This window comes from Lissotriton helveticus, chromosome 6 (genome assembly GCF_964261635.1).
Source record: "Lissotriton helveticus chromosome 6, aLisHel1.1, whole genome shotgun sequence".
NCBI classification, from domain to species: domain Eukaryota; kingdom Metazoa; phylum Chordata; class Amphibia; order Caudata; family Salamandridae; genus Lissotriton; species Lissotriton helveticus.
Window position 1 is genome coordinate 1,267,344,047 of NC_136067.1, and position 21,594 is coordinate 1,267,365,640.

Below are 21,594 nucleotides of genomic sequence, written 5' to 3' on the forward strand. Positions count from 1 at the left end.
CGGGAGCTTCCGATCTCGATCCCTTCACCATGACACCCACCCCACAGGCACACTGCTAGACACACGGGAGTACGTTCTACACTCCCACACACCTCGGACCTCGGTCCGCATCCTGAATCCGATGACACTGATGCACCTACTTACCGATGATCATGGCTGATCACGAGGTCTCTACACCGAGCCCCCAATCACAACCATTAGTTGCCCCCACGCTCACAGTACTATCGTGGAATGTCAATGTCCTAGGCCATAAGATTAAAAGAGGCCTGGTCCTCCAACATCTCAAGAGAAAGGCGCCCACATTAGCTCTGCTACAGGAGACACATTTAGTAGGGACTACCTCCAAGGCCCTTAATCGCTGGGGCTTCAAGATGGTCGCACACGCAGATTTTTTTTTGTTTTTTTTTGTTTTTTTGAAGTTCAACAAAATCTTTATTGTCGTGACTTAGGCATAGTTGACACAGCCTTTGGCCTACAACCCTGGGGCCGGCCGCAAATTGTAGAATCTCAGCATCAATAAGCAACACAGCCTTTCAGCTGGCAACCCAGGGGTCCAGCGGCGTAACTTTAGCGACAGAACAATGATATATCATAGTCGTGCGGAGCCAGCTGATTGCTACTGTACATGCAACTTCATTTCTTGGGGGGTGTTTGGCCCCCTTTTGTTTTTTTTTATAGAACATTCAGAACAATAAACTTGTGAACCCCTGGGCAATTCTACACTCTGACATCCTCCGTGTGTGGCACGGTGTATGTGCGTTAAATACAGGTCTAAGTCGTTGAGCAGTGTAGATAACATACCAGACCCATTATTTCAAGGGTTAGTTACATAAAGCAATGACGATCTATACCTCCGCTTCATCCCCCTCGATGGTCAATAGATAGTCTGTTAAATAACACCAATAGCTCTTTGAACGTGAGCTTCTGGGCAATTCCTCTTCGTAAGTTAGCAACATATCCCTACAATAAGTCAGATCTGTTAGCCATGCTTTATAGTCTGGGACCTTTTTCCCTTCCCAGCACCTGGATACTTGTCTTTTAGCGATTAACAGCGCCACAGCACAGAACTTACGTTTTCCCGCTTTAACATTGGGCAATAGACCCAATAAACAATTTTTCATAGAACACTCCACCTCGATTCCCACCATTTCGCTCAGAGTGGTTGTGATCGTACCCCAATACGCATTTATCTTTTGACAGTACCAAGCTAAATGGACAAAATCTGCCCCATCATATCCACACCATTTGCACCTGGCATCCTCCCGTAATCCATATTTATGCAACCTCTGTGGTGTATGGTATGTTTGATGTAGGTATTTAAGGTGTGTAATGCGTAGGTTGCCGTTCGAAGTAAGTAATTTGAGGAGCGTACAAGCAATAGACCATTCACGCTCCGTAAGCGCTTCCGGTAGCGATTCATTCCATCTTTGCAGGGCCTTGCCAGTGTTATGTGGGAGCTCACTTTGTGCCACCCTGTATAGTCTAGAGACCAGATGGGAGGTGTTCGATGAGGTAATGATAAATTGTAGTGATTGTAAAGTGGGTGGTTCTTCTGGGTAATTTGGATATAATTCCTGAATCGCCCTCTGCAATCTATAGTGTGTAAATCTGAAAAGCAGGGTTGGGTTACTGACATAGGTTAGATCGTCGGCTGTGCAAAAAGTTCCCTCATGATATAAATCCCCAAATGTGTCTATTCCTATGTTTTTCAGTATGTCCATTCCAACTTTTTCGTTAGTCACTGATATGCTCGGGTGGAAATGTAGTGGGAGTGCCGGGGCATAGAGCGGTAGCTTGTGTGCCATCCTCCCTAATGTTTTCCATGCGCGAGCCGTGGTGTCAACCGTGTTTATATCTTTTGAATGTAACGGCAGTCGTTTATGCGTCACTATCGCGTTCAATGGAACTGGTGCCGCATCGCCTTCTTTCACCGCCGTATGCGTGAGATACGGGGTAGGATGATACCAGTGTGCCGCGTATTGGGCCTGTGCACAGAGATAGTAGAGCCGAAAGTCCGGCACACAAAACCCACCCTTCTCATAGGGCAGCGTTAGTGTGTGCAGGTGTATGCGTGCCTGCTTACCTGCCCATATAAGCTTAAGCACCAGGGATGTTATGTGCGTGAAGACTGCCTTGGGCGGTGTGATTGGGATATTATTGAATAAATACAAAAACTTTGGAAGGACATTCATCTTGACTATTGCAATTCTGTCTGCCAAGGATAGTGGTAGCTGTATCCATCTAGCCACCTTACCCTCCAATTCTGTGAGCACCCTCCCATAGTTAGTTCTGATCACTTCTTCGGGGTCACGACTGTACCATATGCCCAGGTAGCGCGTGGGGTCGGTCTGCCAGTCCAGTGGAAAGTCAGGGGAATGCGGTGTAGTGGAATCAGTGAGAGGAATGATTAGTGATTTCTCCCAGTTGATCTGTAGCCCAGAATGGCGCCCGAATTTTACATATTCACGCAATAGTGGGCTAAGATTCTGTTCTGGATCCCTCACATAGAGAAGCATGTCATCTGCATACAACGAAATATGCAGGGGCCTCCCGGGGAAATGCAGCGCCGAGTGATTATGTGTCTGCCTAATTATGCACGCGAGTGGTTCCAGGGCTAATGCAAATATTAAAGGCGACAATGGACAACCCTGTCTGGTCCCCCTAGCAATATTGAAGGGTGCCGATATGTATCCATTTACCCTCACTCTTGCCCCTGGTTTCGTGTACAGCAGAGACACCCAGGATATGTACCGAGCTGGAAACCCCATTCTCTGCAATATCGTGTGTATGTAGGACCATTCGATGGAGTCGAATGCTTTGGCTGCATCACGCATGACGGCAGCCACTTTCGTCTGGGGGCTGAGATAGTGTGATAGTGCAAATAGAGTTCTCATATTGTGGGATGTGGCACGCGTTGGGGTAAACCCCGCCTGGTCAGGAAGTATCAGGTTCGTCATTAGGGGCTGCAAGCGTTCAGCTAAGAGTTTCGCTAAAATTTTAGAGTCTACATTTAAAAGGGATAGAGGACGATACGATTCACATAGTTCTGGTTGCTTACCAGGCTTTAGGAGAGTAATGATCACCGCCTCCCGTAGTGACGGCGGCAGTATCTTCTGGTCAAAAGCAGCGCCATACATCTCGACCATATGAGGGGCGAGGATGTCAACGAATGCCTTATAGAATTCACAGGTATAGCCATCAGGCCCCGGCGCTTTCCCGTTTGGTAATGCATGTATAATGGCTGTCACCTCCTCTACTGTAATCGGTTGTGCCAGGTATTCACGCTGGTTGTCAGACAACCACGCTATTGCTATATCATGTAGGTAGTCACGCGTGTCCTGTGGTGGAGCAGGTTGCCGGGAAGTATACAGGTCTGAATAGTTATGTACAAAGCTATCAAGTATACCCGCAGGTTTTGTATGTAAGGTGTCATCCTTGTCTCGCACTTGTGTGATTAACTGCGATTCCCTTCCCGTACATATCTTCCTCGCCAGCATCCTACCAGGTCTACCGCCCTCTTCAAACTGTCTGGCTATTGGTCGTTTCTTCACATATTTCAGTTCGTCCTCCGCATATTTCTGATGTTCTATGAGGAGGAGCTTAAGTTTCCCCAGTAGTTCCACATTGCTAGTATATGCGTACTCCCTCTCTAGGGCTGACACCTCCCGCTCAAGCCTGGTTATCTGCGCCCTGATGTCTTTAAGTATCCCAGCTGTCGTGCTAATACATGTGCCCCTAAGCGTTGCCTTGAAGGCTTCCCAAAGGATGCACGGGTCGTCCACAGAGTCCTCGTTGAACTGGAAGTACTCCTTTATTGCGTTCGTTATGGTGGTCACATATAGGGGGTCCAATAGTGCCTGTGGATGGAAGCGCCAGCTGAACGGGGGGGTTGTGTAGTCGGTATTTGTAGTGTAAGTTCCACTGGGTTGTGGTCGGACAGCGTTCGTGGGAGCGTCAGTATCTGTGTAGTCCATAGCACCGCACTATCTGTCCCCAGCCAATAATCTATTCTCGACCAGCTGCCGTGTGACATGTTCACATGTGTTGCACCCGGTGTTGATGGATGTTGGAACCTCCAAATATCCTTGAGTGCAAGTTCCTCCAATATGTCTTCCAGCTTGTCTCTGGCTTTCTTGTGTGGCTCCAAGGAAGCAGTGGAACGATCAACAGAGTCTTTTAACGCTACATTAAAATCCCCTCCCCAGAGTAATGTCGTATCAATAAATTCCAGCAAGTGATCCCACAATTCCTGAAAAAATTCTGGAGCATCCACATTCGGACCATATACATTTACTATCGTCACATTTTGCCCCCGCAGCGTCCCTGACACAATTACATATCTTCCATTTGTATCAACAATTGTACGTTCTATTTTATAATTAGTGCCCTTTTTGACCAGTGTCATAACCCCTCTAGAATAGGACGAGTATGCCGCCGAGTGGTGCGATTCAGCCCAGCGTGGACCAATAGGCCTATGCACCTTGGGGTCCATGTGGGTTTCTTGAAGCAATGCTATATCTATGTGGTGCCTGTCAAGACATGCGAACACTTGCCTGACCTTTTTGGGGTTGGTGAGGCCTCTCACATTCCACGTTAGTAATTTCAGACTATTTCTACTCATGTTTAGAACGGGACACTCTGTTTGAATCGCATGGAACCACCCTCCCCACAAGTTTCAGCTCATCCTTACACAATATCATGATGTTAGATATCAACCAGTTAACAATGTCAGCACGTCGGCATGCAGCAGTGCATCTCGATCGCCCAGGTAGTTCAAAAAACAACAAACCCCAACTTCCCCAGCTCCCACCCACTTCAGCAACCCAATTCTGCCGAAGCCATTGTTCCCTTACAACTGTAATTGTCAACATAACTCGTCGGGGACTGCCCTAGTGGAGGTCCGCCGAGGACACATTACTCCATCCTAGTGAAAGGATGTGGGCGAATCCGTGTTCTGTAAATAGATCGCCTGGGCCCTGAAGCATCACCAGTCGAAGCACGCAGCACTGGAGCGACAAGCGCTCAGAAACAGCCTTTTAACATGTGACATAAATCATATAGTCTTTCCCTCAGGTTCATAGAAATGGGTTAGTATGGCATTTCAATAGGGGCCATACTTTAACAACTTGTCAAGGTCCAATGTCATGTGTACCATACTGAAGTTTCCCACAAGTGTCAAAGCCGCACCTTTCCGCCACCAGATGCCCATAGCTAACCATGTCTCACGATACAGTGCACCCTGTGTAGATAGGAGTCACGTGTTAGGTGCCGTAGTTTATGTGGAGTCTGGCCTTTCCCTCCCACTATCTTAGGTGCATGAGCAGGGCCAATTCAGCGCAGCGTTCATCAGAAAGTCTTACCTTTCAATCTGACTCGGTGTGTCTGTCTCTACGATTGGATCGTTTACCTTTTGCAACCGTTGTTTTGACGAAATCCATTGCAGCTTTCGGGGTCGATAAGAAAATCTGTTTCTCCTCCCAAGTGACCCGCAGGCGTGCGGGGTACAACATGGCATAGGGGATCTGCAAATCTCGAAGCTTGATTTTAACCTCGCTGAATTCTTTGCGCGCCTGTTGTACTGCGACAGTGAAGTCTGGGAAGAACTCAAGTTTATTTCCCTGATGGTTGATCTCACCTTTTTCCCTCGCCAGCCTGAGTATGGTGTTCCTGTCGCGGTAGTTCAGGACTCTTGCCACAATCGGTCTAGGCGCTGCTCCCGGTTTTGGTATTGGCGCCAAAGATCGGTGCGCTCTTTCAATAATGAAGATCGGTGATAGCTTTTCCGGGCCAAACAGGTCTTTGCATAGTTGTTCCACATAGGTCTCCATTCGGCCAGTGTTGGTTGATTCTGGCAGACCCGCTATGCGTATGTTGTTACGTCTCGACCGGGCTTCCAACTCCTCAGCCTTGGCTTTGATCACATCCAGGACTTTCTCCATTCCAGTACATTTGGCCGTCGTGGTTCGCGATTCGTCTTCCACCGGCGAGATCCTGTTTTCCGCCGTATCCAAGCGTTCGCCCTGTTTGTCGAGCTTGGCCGCCATGCTGTCCACTCGACCTGTCAAATGATCAAGTTTGCTATTTATGTCCTGCAGGTTGGCTTGTATGGATTTTAATATGCTTTCCATGACACTACCTTCTTGGGAGTCAGTTTCCGGGTCTTCCTCCGCAGCACCAGTCTGGTTCTTGGGCGTCTTCCGCGCCTCAAATGTTAGTTTGGGTTGTTGTCGGTCTGGTTTGCCCATTTTGTGCTGTTGGAGGGGTGCTGATCAGGTATCTCCGTGGGTCGTGTGCCGTTTGGAAGTGTGGCGTAGTGCCTGAGGCTGAAGGGAGGGGATGCGGCATCTACCCTCTGTGGACGGTACTAGTCGGGCAGACCGGACCTCATAGCCGGGATGGTTTGTGGCCGATTAGCAGAGATGTCTCGGCAGAGCACCAGGTTGTCGCCGATTGCTACACGAGAGTCAAGAGCAGGATCTAGTACCGGCAGGCGAGGTGCACCACCCCGTGTCCTCCACCAGCCTCACCGGGTACGTGTGCCGCTGGTGTCACATTCATGAAAATGGCCCTTAGTTTCAGCAGGAGCCACCTCCCCCGGTCCCTTGATGAGGTAGTGTCAGCGATAGCCGTCTGCAAGGGGGTCTAGCGTGGGCGTCCGACGCCTGAAGATCCGCACTCACCTCATGGGAGCCAACATCGCGTGCAGATATACAAATGGTACATTTACTCCCCCATAGCACGCAGGGTTGAGGGGCAGCAGGCACCACGCACTCCAGCGCTCAGAACAGCTCCCCCGCGCTCAACTTCATCCGAGGTGCATTCCGATCCTATATGTGCGTGGGCGCCGCCATTTTGCTTTGCGCCAGATCCTGGCAGTGAATAACGGTCCAAAGGGTACAGGGGGGTGACCGCCGCTGCCAACGACACTGCAGTACAATTCCGTTTAGTCAAGACGAGTTAGTGCCGTGCCCCCCCGTCGCTAATTTTCCTGTCACATGCCCAATGGGAATCGCGTTAGTAGCTTTGGCGCTTTCATAAATAGTTATGACCGGAGGCGGACCGCAACGCCGCTCCAGCCCCGTACCTCCATTGTTGCCGCTTCCTGCCCGCGTTGCATCCCAGGTCTTGTCGGGCACTCACCACGGGCGGCGCCCGTACGGGGGGATCGCGCTCGGCTCCCGGTCCACCCTCCAGTGCGTTCAGTCTCTCTCGGTGGCTTCAGCGCGCTCAGACTCCGAGAGTCGCCAGGTGTGCGCCGTCCGCCATGATGGATCTCCAAGCTCGCCGGACTACATGGGCTGTGTGGCGACTCAGGCGCGGCAGGGCTTTACTCCGGATGTCTCACGCCTGCCCGACCTGTTCCCACGCTGGATGGTGTGCCTGTCGACCCCCGGCGATCCAATTTAACGCATATTCTTTGCAATGTTAGGATTCGCCCGGCGGAGCTGCACAGCTAGGCAGCCATTCCGCTGTGCGCCCCCTAGCGCCTCCTCGCACATGCAGAATTTTCGGCAGGTTCCTGTGCGGTTGGAATTCTGGCCCAAACAAACACCCCACTCCTCATTCAACGCACATGGGCAGATGACCAAGGGCGGTTTGCGGCGATCCATTGTCAATGGGAGGGAAGACCATATAATATACTTTCAGTAGACATTCCCCCCACGCTACACCAAGGGGCATTCCAAGACCTGGGTAAATTCCTGCTTGAACTCCCGGAGGGCGAACTGATCATTGGAGGAGACTTCAATGCAGTATCAAGTGCAGAAATTGATCGGCAACCTCCTCGTGTATCCACTAGATCTGACCAACTGTTTACCGACTTCCTAGAAGCAATGGGATTGGTGGATATGTGGAGACTTAAACATCCCCATGACCGTCATTACACGTTTCACTCAGGGGCTCACAACAGTCTCTCTAGAATAGACTACATACTAACCCTGGTGATCCCCCCAGAAAAGATCACAGCCCTAGAGCTCCTCCCCAGAGGGATATCAGACCACTCCCCAATGCACCTCACCTACACGACACACCCCACCAGACGACGAAGAATATTTCCGATTTACCCCGGTTATCTTAAAAACAGGGCTATTTTGAAAGCACTAAAAACCTCCACCACGCATTACTTTGAGGAAAACCCAGACTCAGTAGATTCGCCCTCAGTTCTATGGGAAGCATTGAAGGTAGTACTCAGGGGACAGGCTATTTCCACCATTACCAGGCACAAAAAAGAACAACGGGCGGCTGTGGAAGCACTGGAAACAGCAGTCTAAACAGCGGAATTGGCCCATGCCTCAGTTAACATGGAAGACACTGCGCACACATTAACATTGGCGACACAGGAATACAAAGCATACGTGGAGGACATGACCAAGACAAAACTGACTAACACACTGCATAGGGTCTATGAGTTAGGTGACAAGACTGGGAAGATGCTCGCATGGATTGAACGTAAGGAAAGGGCCAATAGGTGGATTGCCACATTAGAACGCTTAGATGGCACAAGCACGACCGCTCCCCCGGAAATTGTAGAGGAACTGGCCACATATTATGAGACCGTATACACTGCACGGGGTGGGAAGACAGAGGAAGACTGCTCGCGGTACCTGCAGGACATACCCCTGCCCACATTACCGCAAGAGGATGCACAAACACTTGAGGAAGACTTTACGGGGGAAGAATTGGGGAAGGCAATAGCAGCACTACACACTGGGAAAGCGATGGGGCCCAACGGCCTACCAGTTGAACTCTACAAAACACTCTCACGACAGTTGATCCCCTATATGCTCCTGATGTATAAAGACTACCTGTCGAGAGGTGAACTCACGGCCGACCAACGGCTGGCCACAATAGTCGTAGTACACAAACCCGGCAAACCACCTGACCAGCCATCTTCCTATAGGCCGATCTCCCTAATGAATGTGGATGTTAAAGTCCTGGCAAAAATTCTGGCGCTAAGACTACAGCCCCACCTCACAAACCTAATACACCCGGACCAATCGGGCTTTATGCCTGGGAGGAAGACCTCACTTAATCTGCGGCGCCTCAATGGAGTCCTACATCGTGTTCCCATGCTTCGGGAAGACGCGGCCATCCTCTCTCTTGATGCCACAATGGCCTTCGACCTGGTCCAATGGCCATTCCTATTCGCGGTCCTCAGAAAAATGGGCTTCGGCCCTAAATTTTGCAGTTGGGTCAAACTTCTCTACACCGAACCGACGGCGCAGGTAGTAGCCAATGGCCACACTTCCCGCACATTCACACTATGACGAGGAACGAGGCAGGGATGCCCTCTATCCCCGCTTCTCTTCGCTCTTATTGTAGAACCCCTGGCGGTGCAGGTGCGCGTAAACTCCGTGATTAGAGGAATCACATGGGGGACTGGATGGGAGGATCGCATCTCCCTCTACGCGGACGATGTCTTGATTTATTTGATGTCCCCCTCCCAGTCCCTGGCGGCTTTGATGGACCTACTCAGGGCCTACGGCGAGGTATCAGGTTACACAATTAATTGGACCAAATCACTTCTTTATGTCTTAAAAGGCAACACACTGACGCTGCCCCCTGACTGCACCCTACAGACGGTCACCGGGGGATTCAAATACCTAGGAATCTATGTCACGCCATTTAAATCCTTATTCATGAAAGAAAACTTGATGAAACCCCTACTGAGGCTAAAATCTGACGTCACACACTGGCGCTCTTTACCACTTACACTGCTGGGGAGGGCCGCATTATTTAAGATGCTATCACTCCCTAGATTTCTTTACGCATTGCAAAACACACCCTTTCTGGTCCCTCTCACCTATTTTAAGTCCATTGACACGGAAATCTCAGCACTACTGTGGGACGGAAAGCCGGCACGTATAGCACACTCCAAATTAATCCGGTCCTGGTATGACGGCGGGATCGCCCTGCCTAGTGTTAAATTGTATTACTGGGCGGCACAATTAATAGTGGTTAATCAATGGTTGCACGCCCCACAGCTTGACCCAGCCTTCCGCCTTGACCGAACTGTGCTGCCACCTGACCGACTCATGCGGGCACTATACACGAACAAACGACGCCACACCCTTACAGGCCCAACAGCCCACACGATCAAGATCTGGCACGTAGCACAGAGAGCCCTGGGATGTGAGGGAGTGCTCACGCTCGCCACGCCACTTTGGAACACGCGGCATCTGGGTACACTGGCAAACACAAAGGGCTTCCGGCAGTGGGACTTAATTGGGATATCCAAAATCGGGGACTTATGGAAAAGAGGTGAAGTGATCACTTTCCCAGCCCTTAAAGACAAATACGGGATGGCAGACACCGAACACTATCGCTATGCACAAATCAAACATGCACTACAAGGGGCAATTCCGACAGGCACACAACTGGCTGAATCCTCCCCCTTGGAGGACAGACTCCTTACTGAATGCCTAGAGAAAAAAGCGATCTCCCTTACATATCGCAAGCTTATCAATAACATGCCTGACCCCACGGCTGTCCTTCGGAGCAAATGGGAAATAGAACTAGGGGACATAGAGGATGAGGATTGGCTGTACGCTCTGCCATCTCCCAGGGAGACTTCCATCCCATCACGACTCAAGTTGGTGCAATTGAAAATATTACACAGAATATACTACTCCCGCACACTCCTACACCGGCTGGGCCGCATCCCGGAACCTACCTGCCTGCGCGGATGAGGCCTCCAGGGCACATTCTTCCACATTATATGGGACTGTCCCAGGATCCAATCATACTGGAGCCGTATACTCTCCGAAATATCGGAAGCAAGTGGTGTTGAACTATTAAGAGAACCCAGATGTTGTTTATTGGATATTTGGACGCCCACGGACATGAATCGAGGACTGCAGACATGGGCCACTTTGGGTCTAGCCCTTGCTAAACGGAACATTGCCAGGAATTGGGGCTCGGGTGTGGCACCTACATGCACACAGTGGGGGAAAGATATGGACGTAGCTATGTTGGCAGAAAAGGCAGTATATGTTCACAGAGGATGCCCCAAAAAATGGACTAGGATATGGGGGAAATGGAACGAATACAGGGGACAACTGTGCAACCCACCACAAGAAATGTCTGATATTGAAAATAGCCCTTGAAGGGACTGCCCTGAAGTGCTAATGATACAATGACACAGGGGGATTTTTTGCCGAAGGGAGAGCTGTGGACCCTATATAGCTATCAACGGGCACGATGGGAAAAGCACAAATATAAATGACATAAAGATATCCTTCTTTTAGGTAGATTTTTGGGAGCACCCATGGCCCAATGTGTTGTTATATCTCTAGCTGTGATCAAAGGTCAACTGAAGTCTGCCTGATGTGTGAATCAGAGATGTACATGGCAAAGACTAGATGAATGTATCCTGTATTTAAACCGAAATGTCAAATGTTGTGTGTAACATGTAAAAGCCAATAAAATATGTTATAAAAAAAAAAACCATTCACAACAACTCTTACTTACTTAGGGCATCATTAGGATGGCTGGCGGACTCATGCTAAAAGGGACCGCCCGCCATAAAGGCGGGGGTCCCGTTGGGGCAATTAGGATGCGCCCGCCACAGTGGCGGGCGCATCCCATATATATATTTTTTTTAAACAATTTTTATTATTTTATTGATCAAACATAGGACATACAATAGTCATTTGATGCATACAAGGAAAATGGTAAGCGAATCACTCCTTTTGGAATACACAGAACATGAATATGCAAAAGTGTTATGAGGAAGGTTATCCGGTACAACATATTAGGTCCTCCCGCCCGTTGCATCTTCACTCAGAGTCATCCTCACTGTCTAGCATTGGAGGCTCGCATAAATATCCCCTGTATTCGTTCCATGCACCCCAGAGCCTGACCCATTTTCGTGGACATTTCCGGTTCAGGTATACAGCCCTTTCTGCCAACATTGCAAAGTCTAGATCGCAACACCAATCCTTGGCCGCCGGTACTACTGGGGATCCCCAGAATTTGGCTATGTTTCTTTTAAGCATACATTATTCCCAATGTCATCCAGTCCTGTGTGGAGTGAGTTAAATCATTAGGTTCCCAGATGTTTAAGAGCCATCGTCTCGGTTCCGGGACTACCGATTCCTTCACCACCTGCGACATAGTCCTCATGACCTTGGCCCAGTATGACGCTACTTGGGGGCAGACCCTCATAGACAGTATTTGTGCGTGGCTCTTCCTATTGTATGTAGGGTGACCCTAGTGTAGTACACACGGTGTAGTATTTTCAATTGTATAAGTCTAAGTCTGGACGGTATAGCTACTTCTCGGGGGGAGGAGAGCGCAGTCTGCCAATCTGACTCATCAAAGTCTCCTACTTCTCTGGTCCAAGCGTCTTTTAGTTTGGAGGTCGGGTCCGGTAGGTTATTAATTAATTTACGATATACGAACGAGGTCGCTTTTATTGGGCATGTGCTCTGTTAGTAGCCTGTCCTCTAACGGGGTGGATTCAGGTATGTCGGCACCGGACTGGATAAGTGATCCCAGAGCGTGACGTATTTGCAGGTACCTAAACCGCTCCGTGGGCGCCAAATCGTATTGTGTCCTAAGCTGCTCAAATGTCAAAATGGCACCTCGCTTCCAGAGGTCCCCCACTGCGGAAATTCCGATCAAATCCCATGCCTTGAAGCCTTTACTATTGCATAGCTTGCCCAGTTGACAGGACGACCAAAGCGGCGTCATTTGAGTAACAGTGTCTTTACATTTAAGACGGACCTGAGCCACATACCATAAATTAACTGTGTGCGCCGTCGGACCAATCAGGGCTGAGGCGCCTCTTTTATCATAGAGTGCAGCTAACACACCAGCCTCGCCAAGGTCATACCTATCTGCCTTAAACACTGGATCCGTCTAGGGGGAGTGCAGCCACTGGTTTATGATTTTTAACTGGGCCGCCCAATAATATAACTGAATATCTGGAAGGGCAACCTACCAGCTCCTAACCAATTTATTGGGTTGAGGTTATCTTGAGGCTTCGTAACATATAGCGTAATGTCATCTGCGTATAATGAGATGAGTAGTTGCCTTTCCTGGTAGATGAGTGCCCGGTGGTTATGATGCTGGCGGAGTTTGGCAGCTAGTGGTTCTATTGCTAGTGCAAAGAGGGCTGGGGATCGTGGGCATCCCTGCCGGGTGCCTCTGGATATGTTAAACGGGGTAGAGCGTGTCCCATTCAGCAATACGGTAGCAGTAGGTTGATAGTATAGCAGTCGAAACCAGTCTAGAAAGCTGAAGGGCACCCCCATACGTTCCATCAGGGCCAGCAGGTAGTCCCACTCGAGGGAGTCGAACGCCTTAGTGGCGTCTAGGAATATGGCGGCAGCTTCGCAATTGGGGTTAATATCCTGTAAGACTGCGTGGAGCGTACGCAGGTTATGGGATGTCGCGCGATTAGGGACAAACCCTGCCTGGTCCGGAAGCACAAGTCTTTCCATCAATAAGTGAAGGCGCGTAGCGAGGACTTTCGCAAGGATTTTGATATCTGAGTTCAATAAGGACAGGGGTCTGTAGGAATCGCATTGTTCAGGGGGCTTGCCGTGTTTAAGTATGGATGTGATCAGGGCCTTGCGCATGGTGCCGGGCAGTCTGCCTTCCTCAAGCGCTGCATAATAGACTTGCTTAAGAATGGGAGCAAGTATGTGGGCGTAAGTTTTATAAAAGTCAATCGGGAGACCATCCGACCCAGGGGCCCGTCCAGATTTTGTCGCCATGATAGCGTCGGTAATCTCGTCGAGCTCTAGCTCCAAATTGAGAAATATTTGTTGGGTAGGGCCCAGCCAGGCAATGGCGGTGTCAGCTAGGTAGGTGTCAAGGTCAAGTGGCATGTGCCTATGGGAGGTGTAAAGAGCGGCATAGTACTCTTTGAAAACCCGTAGTTGGTCCACTAAGTTCCTATGTGCGATGCCCCGCTCGTCATGCACCACAGTCACATAGTTGGCAAACCGAGGGGTACGAACTGAGGATGCCAAGGCTTTTCCCGGCCGGTCTCCCTCCTCATATATGCGTGCAGTGTACGGCTTCCCCCGGAACTTACACTCCCTATCAGCTACAGTTTCATACTCAGTTAACTTATCCCTTATTTGAGCTTTGATGACATGGCTTTGTGCGTTATGTCCAAGGGCATGTTCCAGGTCACGCAGTTCAGTTTCCAGCTTCCTAAGGTCCCCTCTAAGGGATTTGAGAATTCCCCCTCCTTTTGCAATGCACCAGCCCCGCACGGTGACCTTGAATGCCTCCCACACCGTTGTGACGCTAGTCACCGAATCCAAGTTGCGATCAAAGAATTCCTGAATGTCTCGCTCTAGTTCGGCCTTAAAGGCCGGGTGATGGAGGTGTGAAGGGTTGAGCCGCCAACTCAGAAAAGGGGAGCAGTCCACAGGGATACGGAGTTCCACCAGGACTGGAGAGTGGTCCGAGAACGTGCGGGCCAGATGCATTGTCTGTGCTAGCCAGCCGGTCAGCCCCGCCGTCGGGAAAACATAGTCTAAGCGCGCCCAGGTAGAGTGCACCGCTGAGTGGTGCGTGCCTTGCCGGACTGTGGGGTGCGTGTGCCACCATGTGTCTAGTAGGTGGTGTTCTGCCACTATGTCTCTAAGCGTTCTTTGTGTGGTCGTGTAGTGCCCGGGAGGGGGTGGGACCTGTCTGCAGAAGGGTACAGCGCTGTATTGAAATCTCCCCCAAGTATGACATGTGTAATGTCCAGTGCTTGTATTTTCCCCCATAATACCAAGAGGGCGTCTGGGTTGTCAATGTTAGGCCCGTAATAACATGCAAAGAGGATCATATGTGATAACAGTCTCCCCCAAACCATGCAGAATCTGCCATCCGCGTCAGTGTCTGTTCCCATTGGCGTGAACTCCACTCCCTTTTTGATCAAAATTGTCACCCCTCTGGAATAAGTGGAGTAGGAGGCAAACACGCGGCATGAAGCCCAGCACGCTGCAAAGTGTGGGTTGGCTCCTGGCGCTAAGTGTGTCTCTTGCAACATAGCAACATTTATCTCGTGTCTATCCAGGTATCCTAATATTTGCCTCCTCTTCCTGGGATCATTGAGCCCTCGAACATTCCACAAGATCGCCCTAATGTGTCGGAGTGCCTGTGCGTCACCTGTCATTTCCATGGTAATGTGTAATGGTCAGTATAACGTAACATCTGTGAGTCGTATCCTTGGTATTTAGCAATGCAATAAGGAATGTTAAATATCCCCCCACCCACTCGGGCGTCCCCAACTTGTCGGGTACATAATGCCCACCCAACAGAAGAGACAACTTCGCAAAAAAAAGATATCCCCCGCCCAGAAGGGGGAGGGGTACCAGGGGTTCGCCCTCAGGGGGATCAAGTCACTAGGGGCGCCCGACCTGCCATTCCACCTCCCTACTTGCGCCCACAGGCATCTGCGCAAGAAGCCAGGTAGCCTAACCGTGGGACGGAGGTGGGCGGCCGAGCAACATGTAGTTCATAGACCGTAGATCTAATGTCCCCATGTATACATCACCAGTAATGGAGTAGTCCATCACCGCCTGAGTGTTCATGATAATGTCCTATCTCGGAGCCTGCGTGCTTGCAAGTCACTCCTGCTGCGACATGGGAGACTGTGATCTTGAGCGGCGTTGGTCTGCCCGGTCCCCAGATCCCGTTTTTTTGTGTCGTTTAAGGTAATCTTCCACTTGCTGCAGAGTGGTAAAGAAAAACTGTTTCCCTTGGTGGTGGATCTTTAGCTTGGCAGGATAGAGCATTGCGTAGGGGATTTCCTGGGTCTGAAGTTTCTTTTTAACATTTGCAAATTTGCGTCTCGCCTCCTGCACCAATTGAGTGAAGTCCGGGAAGAATGATAGCGTTGTGTTTTCATACTGGACTTGTCCTCTCTCACGTGCCAGGCGTAGCACAGTGTCCCGGTCGCAGTAGTTGAGGAATCTGGCTATGATGAGCCTCAGAGTGGCTCCAGGGCACCAGAGACCTATGCGCGCGTTCCACAATGACGTGGGGGGAGAAGGATTATCTCCCGAAGAGTCCCACCACCAGGTTTTCCACAAAGTCTTCCATTTTGCCAGTATTGGTGGACTCCGCCAGGCCCAAAACGCGTACATTATTTCTTCGAGGACTGGCTTCCAAGTCCTCGTTCTTGTCTGCTATAACTTTGAGTAGTTTGTCCATTTGCGTGACATGTCGTCCGGTGGAGGTGGCGCCATCTTCCAAGTCCGAAATTCTGCTTTCCGCCTCTATAATGCGTGTCTCGTGTTGTCCGAGTTTGGAGACCACAGTGTCCATTCTCATGTTTAGAGTGTCTATCTTCGAGTCTATAGATGTTAGGCTTTGTTTCATGCTAAGCAGAAGCACTTTCAAATCTTCCTCCAGGGGCGCGCCCGCCGCAGAATCTCAGTTGTCCACAGATTGGGATCTGGGGGCCTTCCGGGCCTCAAAGGGGATCTTGGCTTGTTTGGCCTCGCTGCGGCCCATCTTTAGTTCAGGTGGAAAGATCGCAGTGCGGAAAAGTCTCCGGGGCCCAGGGAGAGGGGTCAGATTGTGAAGGTGTGCCCGGAGTGGGTGCCTCTCACCCTCCGCAGCTGGGCTCCAGTAGGCAGTCACTGATGGGATCGGAGGGTAGGAACGGCGGTGTCTGTAGGGGCACGGGTAGGCTCACCTCCGGGGGGCAGCGAAAACGCAAAGGGGCCCGATGACAGCAGCCCGCCGCAATCCAAAGACGCCTCCGTTGAAACGGTGTGCAAGGCAGCAGCTGAGGGGCAGTCGCCTAGGCTGTGGGTGGTAGGCAGCTCGTTATCCCTGGGGCTACCAGCAGCAAGCCCCCCCGGGAGTGGGCGCCGCTTATCGGTCCTGTAGTCCGTGGACTTCACCATCCACTAGCAGGCAATGGCGAGTTACTGTGCCAGAGTCAGTGTGGGGTCTATTATTTCCATCAGCAGCCAGTACGAGTAGGAGGCAAGATGGCGGCCGTCTCCGGGCAGGTATGATGCAATGGCGTGTCCGCCGCGCTCCACCTCCCCCTCCAAAGTAGGATCGTCTGTGGTGGTTAGGGCCAAAGGTGCAGTGCCCTCACACATCCGTTTTTACTTGCTGGGGGGTAATTGGCGCTAAGCGCGGCATAGCGTGGTCCGCCGCAGGGGCGTCTATCACCCGCTTTGTTATGCGGCTATTCAGACGCTCAGTGCGGGATGTGGCGGGGAAGGGGGAAACAGTCCCAGCGGCCGGGCAATACTTCCGGGTCCGGTGTGTGATGCGGCAACACTCCGGCGGCTCCTCCGCAGCGCGAGGCAGCTCCACCCGGGCAGGCCGCAGATCCCCGGTGTTTCCTGGCAAGTCTCGTCCAGTGGGCAGTCCCCTCAGCTCAGCAGCAGAGTCCGCGGGTAGGATCCGGCGTCAGCGACGCTGGGGCAGGGGTACATATAAGAAAGATATAAGAAAGAGACAAACATTGATGATTGGTGTGAAACAAATAAAATATTTTTAAAGGACGGTCAAAAAGCATTTATGTAAACAACAATTGCAATAAATAAATTGACTGATCTCATCTAGTCAACAAGTAGTATCGGGGGATTCGCGGATCGACTACTTACTATTTATTAACACTAATCCAGTCTTCCATTCTGATTCCAGAATACTAACTAAGCCTAAGTAGTACGTACCACCTGACCTAGCCCACGTATTCCAGTCGTGCCAATTGTACATTAAGTATGCATTTCCACTTCTTTTAGTCCTCAACAATGCATATGGTCAAATGGAGGACACATGACTAAATTTTTGTATACACCAAATTTTTGACTGTTCTGCTAGTGCTAAGCCTATTACCACTCATTGCACAAACTAGAAAAGGTTCTACTAAAGACTGGGGTACTAGCAGCACGTGACGTAACAGAGGGGGCATCACGCATACCACAAAAAATTTTCAAACTCATACAAAGTAACTAAACCTAAGTATCAATCCGCCCCTATCTCTTAGTGACAGGACAATGTTAGGACTAGAGTCACTATAGCATTACGTAACTTAATTTCTCTAAAATAAACTCTTACATAATCACGCCAAGCGAGCGCAAACGCAAAGTTGCAAACAAGTAAGATTAGTAGCGCAGAAGAGCACCTGTGTCATCATAACAATCACAGAAGACTTTTAAACGTAATTTACCTGTAATGTAAGCAGCAGCATTCTAGCTGGTTGGTAAAAAAGAGATATTCGCAATATATAACACAGAGCAGAAGAACAGACACAAAGTAGTAATAATTAAATAGTTACTCACCAAGACTCGGGACCTCCACTCCTAGCAGGTCCAGCAGGTCCTGCTCCCGGTCCAGGATATCGGACCACCGGTGCGTCAGTTGGTTCTGGGTGCGCCGGACCCCAGAGCTGCGAAACACTGACCGGCGCATCTTCCTCCACTGCTGCCAATGCTCCCGGAGCCCGTACCCGGACCTAGGCCTGCCACCTGCTGCCAGTGTTAAGGGGAGGTGGCGCTGCACAAAGAAAACGAGTGCAGCCAACTCCACCTTCCACCTTCCCAAATAAGGCCCGTGCCTTCACCCCTTGTGGGCGCCGCCTTCCGCAAGGAAGGCGGTCGCGGCTCTGGCTCCTCCGTCGAACCCTTAGACATGGTTCTGGGGTAGACAGGGCGGGAAAGAAAAGGTAAAAAAAATTAAAAAGTAAGTAAAATAAATGAAAAGAGCAGGCAATAGAAAAAGAGTGAAAAAGTAGTTAAAAACACACAAAAAGTAAACAAAAACCAAAAATATACAAGCAGGAAAATAGTCAGAGAGACAATAAATGAAAAAAAGATTTTAAAAAAGAGTCTAGAAACAAAGGATTCAAAAGATAGAGGGAGGATTCAAAAGCGGTCCCCAGAACCATAGCAATAGAGTGAAAAACAAGATTAATAAATATGAAAACTAGACTTCACATCTAACATGAGCTTCGATTGGAATTCAATAGAGCATATTATCAAACCTATTATGGCCACTTTAGCTACACTTTCCTGCCGATAAAGTGGCGATAAATTTGTCGTCAAGGCTTGATAATATGGCCCTCTCTCGTTTCACAAATAAAGCTAACACTACAGTTTTACGAGTGCAGTGTACCTGGTACATTTTACTTGTTATAGTGCTGCGTTCAAGTGGTGTCTATATGGAAGTGCCTACTGCGTTACTAACGCCCATTATGGCAAATTATTTCTAATGCATTCCTATGAAGGATTTGTAGATCTAGGCCTCTGTGCTTACTGTTGTATAAACCTTGCGGCCAAACACTTCAGCCAGTTGGTTTGACAACTTCATTTCAACATTTCTTCTACACATCCAAGCAGACAGCAGTGTCGTATAAGAGAGAAAGAGAAATGATGTCACAGAGAGTGAGAGAGAGAGAAAGAGAGAGAAAACAACATTAAAACTGTGTCGAAGAGTCTGGAGTTGAGATTTTTTCTTGAAAAGTTAGACGTATATTTACTAGCTCCTTGCATCACTTTACCCATGTAAAATGTGACTCAAAAGTGGCGTAATAAGGTTGAGGATCTGTTTGTCATACTGTTGTAAGCTATCTGTTGTCACTGCTCGGAGGTAATTCTAGATTTTACAGAGAGGCTACTGTACACTACGCACTCTGGGCCATAATATCAAGCCTGGGCGACAAAATTATCGCCACTTTATCGGCAGGAAAGTGTCGCTAAAGTGGCGATAATGGGTTTGATAATATGCTCTATGGAATTCCAATCGAAGCTCATGTTAGATGTCCTTCACATCTAACATGAGCTTCGATTGTAATTCAATAGAGCATATTATCAAACCTATTATGGCCACTTTAGCGGCAGTTTGCTGCCAATAAAGTGGCGATAATTTTGTTGCCAAGGTCCTCTCTCGTTTCACAAATAAAGCTTACGCTACAGTTTTACGAGTGCAGTGTACCTGGTATATTTCAGTTGTTATAGTGCCGCGTTCAAGTGGTGTCTATATGGAAGTGCCTACTGCGTTACTGACGCCCGTTATGGCGACTTATTTCTAATGCATTGCTATGAAGGCTTTGTGGATCTAGGCTGCTGTGCTTACCTTGTATAAAGAGTGCGGCCACTGGAGTTCACCATTCGACTTGAACTCTGCTTCTATACGTCAAAGTATATTCAATAAGTTGCAGAGAATTCCATTGTTGTTGCTCGATAGGCCGTGGTTGCTTCTGAACGATGTTTGGTGAAGGAAACAAAAGTACGTTTTGATTAGTCATCGTAAACTGAGTTGCGTAACTACTATCAAAAGTGAATTTTAATGTGGGTTCTTAATATTCCGTAGTTAGACTGTTGCAGCTCCAGCAAACAAAGGAAGATCAATAGGTTAATAAAGGCCTGGGACGGCCTCGTGACGCAGAAAAAAAATACTATCATGGACGCACAATTAATAATAATAGAGGCCTAAGCATGTGGCGTAGTACAGAAATACGACACAGAAATTTATGCAGGCACAATTTTTAAGATTAGAGGTGTATAGGACCTAGTGACTTATAAAGAAATATTTCAATTATGTAAGTACAATTTAAAACCATTGAGGGGTAGGAAAGCCATATGAAGGATAAAAAAATAGCATTATACATATACAATTTACAGTGGAGGCTGATGTTGTGACGTCTTCTCTTACCTTTGCTTCTGTTGTCTTTTGTCGTGTCTTGAAAGGCTGCGGTTTCGCTGAGTCTGGGGTGTTTTCGACAGTCTGTCTGTCACCGCAGCAGAGGCAGGCAAAAGAGAGCGTGCTCACGTCAGTGTCCGCATTATATGGGAACCACGGGGGCTGACCAAACCAAGCCCAGGGCTGTCATTGGTAGCGTTTTCGCTGTCTGTAAGAATGATGGCCCTGGGGGACATGCCATTGGGTAATGTATTGGTTTCCAGGCTAAATGATAGCAAGCATGCTAGGTGGTGGCATGTGGGTAGTGTGGGCGGGCGTGCACCGCCCATGTGCAAGTATGAGTGTGTGCACTAACAATTAACAACAGAGAGAGATGGGGGCGGTGTTATAATGTGCGCAGAGGCAGGCCCAGAATCGGATCTGCAATGAGTCAGCACTTCTAATCATTCTCCTTAGCGCGCCCTGAGCTCTGATTTGTCACTGAGAGGGTGATCGCACCATAGTTTGTACTGCTTATCATACTCAGCGCGTACCTGCGGGAAACAACCATTACAACGCGGGTTTTACCACGCGTTGCTTTTACATCGCATGTATTACAACGCATGTGATGTTACAACGCGTGGTAAAACCACGCATACCATTACATCGCATATACCATTACATCGCATGCGCTTTTACAACGCATGCGATGTAATGTGTAATTGCGGCGGCGGCGGAGGCGGCATCTAAAACACTCGAAATTGGGTAAAATAGTGTGAATAAAAAAGGCACTTTATTTCGGTTGTCAAAATGTGGCCCCGAAACAGATAGGAGGCTCTAATTACAAGGGCAGCGGGACTTCCTCTTGCTAATTGGAAGATGCAATACCAGCTCTGCGGCGTGCGAATACTATAACATCAATTTTAAAATATGTGGAATCATATCTCCACCAATTTCTGCAAGTTGGTTATCATTTTCAAGAGTTGTGATTTACCT